Source organism: Bos indicus x Bos taurus, chromosome 19, assembly GCF_003369695.1.
Source record: "Bos indicus x Bos taurus breed Angus x Brahman F1 hybrid chromosome 19, Bos_hybrid_MaternalHap_v2.0, whole genome shotgun sequence".
Classification (NCBI taxonomy): Eukaryota; Metazoa; Chordata; class Mammalia; order Artiodactyla; family Bovidae; genus Bos; species Bos indicus x Bos taurus.
In genome coordinates this window covers 31,801,556-31,807,278 of record NC_040094.1, presented here as the reverse complement: position 1 = coordinate 31,807,278, position 5,723 = coordinate 31,801,556, and the positions used below count along the sequence as shown (strand labels likewise).

Sequence of the window (5,723 nt, the reverse complement as noted above, 5' to 3'; positions counted from 1 at the left end):
CCGTGGACTGTAGCCCACCAGGCTCCTCTGTCCGTGGGAAGAATACTGGAGTGGGTTGCCATGCCCTTCTCCAAGGCACACATATATTGTCTCATATTGTATAATTTGTTTCAAGCAAAGAATCAGTTTTCTAGGAGATTTCTGTTACAGATTGAAAATACTGTTACAAAACTCTACTTTGAATGGCCTTCCTTATCTGGAAGTCCCTGGGCTTCCCAGAGGCTCAGCGATAAAGAACCCGCCTGCCAATGCAGGAGACATAAGAGGTTTGATCCCTGGGTCAGGGAAGATCCCCTGGAGGAGGGCATGGCAACCCACTCCAGTATTCTTGTCTGGAGAATCCCATGGACAGAGGAGCCTGGCGGGCTACAGTCCATGGGGTCACAGAGTCAGACACGACTGACGCGACTTAGCACACACACATGCATCCGGATGTCCCTACCATGGTGTAGAATTGTCCAAGAACTTTTCCAAAATTTTAAACCACAGCTTCCTTAGGGCAGATGAGCAGGACAGTCTCGTGTCTGAATGGCTTTTTTGTAGCACCTGAAAATGGTTCTTTCAACTGTGAATCATTTTTTTTTTTTAAGTTGGTTTTGATTTAGAGAATTGCTTTACAGGGAGGAAGGAGCTGTTGGCTACATTCCTTCAAGAGAGGGATGGGTCAAGATATATCTGGACAATGTGTTCAGATGAAAAAAGGAAAAATTCAGACTGGCTCACAGGTTTAGGAGAGAAAAATGAAAACGTGAATTTTGTTTGAACTCTGGTTCTCTGCTGAGGCTCGTTCACACACACATTTCCTAACATTGTTTCTCCAGCTCTGTTCTCCCCCTTTAAAAGCCCTGGTCCTCTGTGTTGATAAATGTGTATCATGCCACACCAGCCCTGAAGGAAAAATATCGACCATCTCAAGGTCTACGGTGAGAACTCCCTCACTCGGGATGCTAAGCTCTGAGATGCGGAAGCGGTTCTCCAGCAGATGGCCAGGGCTTGGCGTCCAGCAGATGGTTTGATCGGGGAGGTCAGGGAGGGAGGTGACTCTGGGGCAAGGCTGCTGGAGCTGGGAGGCTCACTGTGTGCTGGGAACACAGCCCAAGAGGAAAAGGTCTGTACGCTGCAGGAGGGGAAGGAGGGTCAGGGCTGTGACTGTGTCTGCATGTCCGGCTGAGCAAGGAAGGTGAGCAGGAACTGGGTAGGGAGACCAGGGGCATGATGGGGGGCAGGTGAGGGAGGAAAGCCAGTCTGCAGCAATGGGGCACAAGAATCAGGCAGGAGGTGGGAGGGTCAGGAGTTTCTGAAGGAGAAAGTTTACACTGAAACTTCATTGAGTCACTAGGGAACTGGACCAGCCAAGCAGAGGAGAAGCAGGGGTTATGGGAAGCAGAACCAAGATGATGGACTTTTCATCCTTCTTGTGGAATTCTCATCCTCCACCCCCTCTACTTTTCCTCTCTGCTATGGGTGGAATTGTGTCTTCGAAAGATATGCTGAAGCCTTAACTCCCAGCATCAGACGTGACTCTACTTGGAAACAGGGTTGCTGCAGACATACGTAGTTTGGACTTCCCTGGTGACTTAGAGGGTAAACTGTCCGCCTACAATGCAGGAGACCTGGGTTCAATCCCTGAGTCAGGAAGATCCCCTGGAGAAGGAAATGGCAACCCACTCCAGTACTCTTGCCTGGAAAATCCCATGGGGGAGCCTGGTGGGCTGCAGTCCATGGGGTTGAGAAGAGTCGGACACGACTGAGCAACTTCACTTAAGCAGGTTAGTCAACACTGTAGAGAGTGGGTGGGCCCCTAATCCAGCATGACTGGGATCCTTGTAGAAGAGGAAATCTAGACACAGACGCATGCACAGAGGAGAAACACATGAAGACCCAGACACCAAGGAACCTGAAGACAGGGAGGCAGAAATTGGAGTCCTGTTGCCATAAGTCAAGGAACATTTGGGGCTCCAAGAAGCTGGAAGAAACAAAGAAAATCTGCCTTTAGAGCCTTCAGGGGGCATGTGGCTCTGCTGACACCTTGAATTTGGACTTTCAGCCTCCAGAACTATGAAGCAACAAATTTCTGAGGTTTTAAGGTACCAGTTTGTTGTGCTTTTTTATGGAAGCCCCAGAAAACAAATACCGACTGTTTTGATGATGTTCAATCTCAGCCAGTTCAAGGAGAGAGAAACAAAGAGATCTTCAACCAACGTTTACACGGATTAGCCAAAGTCTACCCGGACATCCACTGTCCCCACGGGTGGCCTTTGTTCCGCTCGCCACTGATTTTGATGCAGGATCCTCTCTGGTGTGAACAGAAAATGGAGCCTTCAACACTGATTTTTCTAAAGAGCTCTTTGTCATAGAAACCTTTTCTCACCATCTCTCTGAATCCTTTTCTATTCTTGAAGTAGTTGAAAGAGGACTTCTCTGGTGGTCCAGTGGTTAAGAATCTGCCTGCCAATGCAGGAGACGTGGGTTTAATCCATGGGAAAGAGTCCATGTGCCACAGAGAAGATTCCACGTGCTGTAAGGCAACTAAGCCTGTGCGTCACAACTACTAAGCCCACGCTCTGGAGCCTGAGAGCCACGGCTACTGAGTCCACTTGCCCTAGAGCCTGCGCTCCACAACGAGAGAAGCCACCACGGTGAGAAGCCTGAGCATCACTACTCGAGTAGCCCCACCTGCTGCAACTACAGAAAGCCCCCGCACAGCCAAATATAAATAAATAATTTTTTTAAGTAGTTGAAAGAATCTAAGTGTTGCAGAACAAGTTCTTAGAAATTCCTGATGAGTATCTGCATCTGGTGATATTTCACCTCTGTCTGAAAGTTTGTATCTGCTGTATCTTGATGCTGAAGACTTTATTTCAGCAAATGTTGAAAGATTAAAAGACAACAGAGGCTTTCAAACATGATCAAGGAATGAGAACCTATTTTTAAAAAAAAACAACAACAACCAAAGAGATTTGAAAAAAGAACGAAATATAATTTCCAGAAGTCAAATGTAGACTCACTAGAATGAAAAACGTGGACATGCACTGGGTAAGGCTCAACAGCCACAGGAAGAGATCTGACAATAATTCAATCCATTGAAAGAAAGGAGGGTGCATTTTGCTCTGATGTCATAGACTGAGTTGAGCATTCCATGTTGGGAGGCAGCTTTGCTCCATGCAGTTATTCAGGGTCACAGGTCCCCTCCATCTTGCTTCTCATCCATCCCCTAAGACGTTAACATCATCTGGTCACGGGCACAGATAACAGAATCGTTTTTTCTTCCAATCCTTTTTAAACTATTACTTCTATAAAATATCTCCTCCCCCCAAAAACAAACGACTTGAAAAATGATTACATGCTTAGGTATTGTGACAAGGCTGAATTGCTATAAAGGGTCAAAATGCTTTTCCCTCCATTTTTTAACTAATCCCATTGTAAGTCATGAGTTTATGGACCGGGGAGCTTTACACACTTTTTGTCTTACAAAGAGGAGACAGGCTGTGGAAGAGACGTGCCCCTTGTCCACACCACATCCACTGGCATCAACTGAACGCAGCTTAGTGACCCAGCCACACAACTGCAAAGCTGTCTGGGAAATGCCGCAGAGTTGAGGAGGCAGGTGTCCAACCACAGTCCTATTAACACAAAAGAAGGAGAGAATGATTTATTGCATACAGCTAGTGGTCTCCATCACGAATGGGTTACAAAGCATATTGGATGGAGTACATCAGAATCTCAGTGAGCTGAAGGATGGAACCAAAGACATTATCCAGAAGACCTTGTAAAGACAAAGAAATGGAAACATAAAAGGCATGCTACGAGTCTTGGAAAAGGCCCAGTGGAATGGGGAAGAGACAATATTTAAAACAATATAGACCAGGAGTCTTCTAAAATTGTTGAGAGATTCATGAAGCACAGCGAATCCCACTGGGTGCTGTTGTAAAGACTTTATGTATTAACACAGTCAGTGCGCACAAGGGAAGTTATTGTTATCACTATTTTACAGAGAGGGATGTTCAAGGCTCAGAGAGGTTAAGTGATTTGCCCAACGTCACACAGCTATCTGGAGGTTTCCCAAAAAAGAACCCATATCCCAGTACATGTAAGAGACCCGGGCCGAATCCCTGGGTCAGGAAGATCCCCTGGAGAAAGAAATGCCAACCCACTCCAGTATTCTTGCCTGGAAAATCCCATGGAAAGAGGAGCCTGGCAGGCTACAGTCCATGGGGTTGCAAAGAGTCAGACATGACTGAAGTGACTTAACACACACAGCTATCAAGGAGCAGAGGTGAGTTTCCAGAGTCTCTAACCACAGAATTCTATTAACTCTTGAAAATTCTGTTTTGTTTTAATAAGAGTAACAAAGGCAATGATTTCAAAAATATACTGAACATTTTTATTTATGTCTAATTTTTTACTGTAAAACTTACCCTAAGTCAACAGAACCTAAATATAACTCCATCTCAAAGACTAAATTCATTCTAATAGTAAATATAGTAAAATTGGTGTCCATTTTCATAAATATTTCCCAGAAATCCACCCCCAAAATAACAATACATTTGTTTTTAAATAGAGAACTTCATTCACAGTGAAATTGGCAGCCAGCTCAGGTCTGACACCACAAACCCTGCAGCCTCAAGAGCAGGCACTGCCTGTGTTCACCCAGTAATTAGACAGATCCCAGAGGCAGGCCACTTTTGCACTGTTGTTCTCAGCAAGCGCACTAAGACATCACTGCCTGTAGCCAGAGAGGTGTTTCAAGAAGCCATCTTGCTCTGCATGCCAGAAGAGAGACAGGGACATTCGACCACCTTCCTCCTTCCCACCTTTTCTCTCTTCTCTGGGTTCCTCTCTCCATCCCAAGCCATGCAACAGGGAGAGGACAGGCCTCCTAGTCCAGACTCCCTTACTAAGAAGCTGTGCAACCCAGTAAAGTCACTCTACCTCTCTGGACTTCAGCATCCTCACCTGTAGATGAGAGGCCTGATTTGCATCAGTGGTTTTTAGACCTTTCCAGGATTCCAATCTTTTTCTCCTTACAAAACCTGCTCCTGAAATTGCACACGTGCAAAGGGAACCGGGATCAGGGCACAGGAGTTGAACCAGAGAGGCAGGGGCCTTGCCCACCAAGCCATGCCATCCCATCCCAGAGGCTGAGCATGAAAACCCTCAGACTCCTCAAAGTGGTTTGGAAATCACCCGACTCTGTGATCTCTGACATCCTGTCCAGCTGTAATAGCTGCTGGTTCTCTCCAGAGCCAGACAACAGCTCTCTTCTTTGGAGAAGAGCTGTTCAGAGGGGTGGGGAGGGGGAGGAAGGGGGAGGGAAGGGAGAAAGAAAAAGCTCAAGGAGCATTCAAACCAGAGCTCCAAGTCACAACTGCCTCTGCTTAGTGAATAATTAACATGAGGTAACTAAATAAGACATTTATTAACAAGAATTATGCAGCCATATCCCTTTCATGCCCCATGCCATTAAACTGTCTTGCCAAGAAAGGGCCATTTGCGGCCATGGGTCTCACCTGGGGGGCAGGCGGAGGGGAAGCCAAGAAGCCCATCCCTCCTGGGCCCTGGAGACAGCTCTGGCTTAAACCAAACAAATGTGTCAGCATCGCGCTTCTCCACCTGAAAATTTATATCAGCCCCCTGGGTAAGCCAATCTGAAGGATACCAGCAATCTGGAAACATGGAACAGGATCAAAAAGCCTCTTCTGTCCTGAGGGGCCACACAATAA

At 46.4% G+C, this 5,723-nt stretch overlaps 1 long non-coding RNA gene across 2 annotated transcripts; it reads right to left on the bottom strand.

Annotated features, from left to right (window-relative positions):
* Nucleotides 1-2,964: 2,964 nt before the first annotated feature.
* Nucleotides 2,965-5,254, bottom strand: LOC113877986. 2 transcript variants are annotated; one of them, XR_003506876.1, is made up of 3 exons: nucleotides 4,957-5,254; nucleotides 3,461-3,623; nucleotides 2,965-3,232 (listed from the first exon to the last, which is right to left on the bottom strand). It is a non-coding gene; the product is annotated as an uncharacterized LOC113877986 (long non-coding RNA). The 2 variants fall into 2 exon arrangements; XR_003506877.1 differs by having other exon boundaries at nucleotides 2,971-3,214; nucleotides 4,957-5,253.
* Between the last annotated feature and the right edge of the window lie 469 nt (nucleotides 5,255-5,723).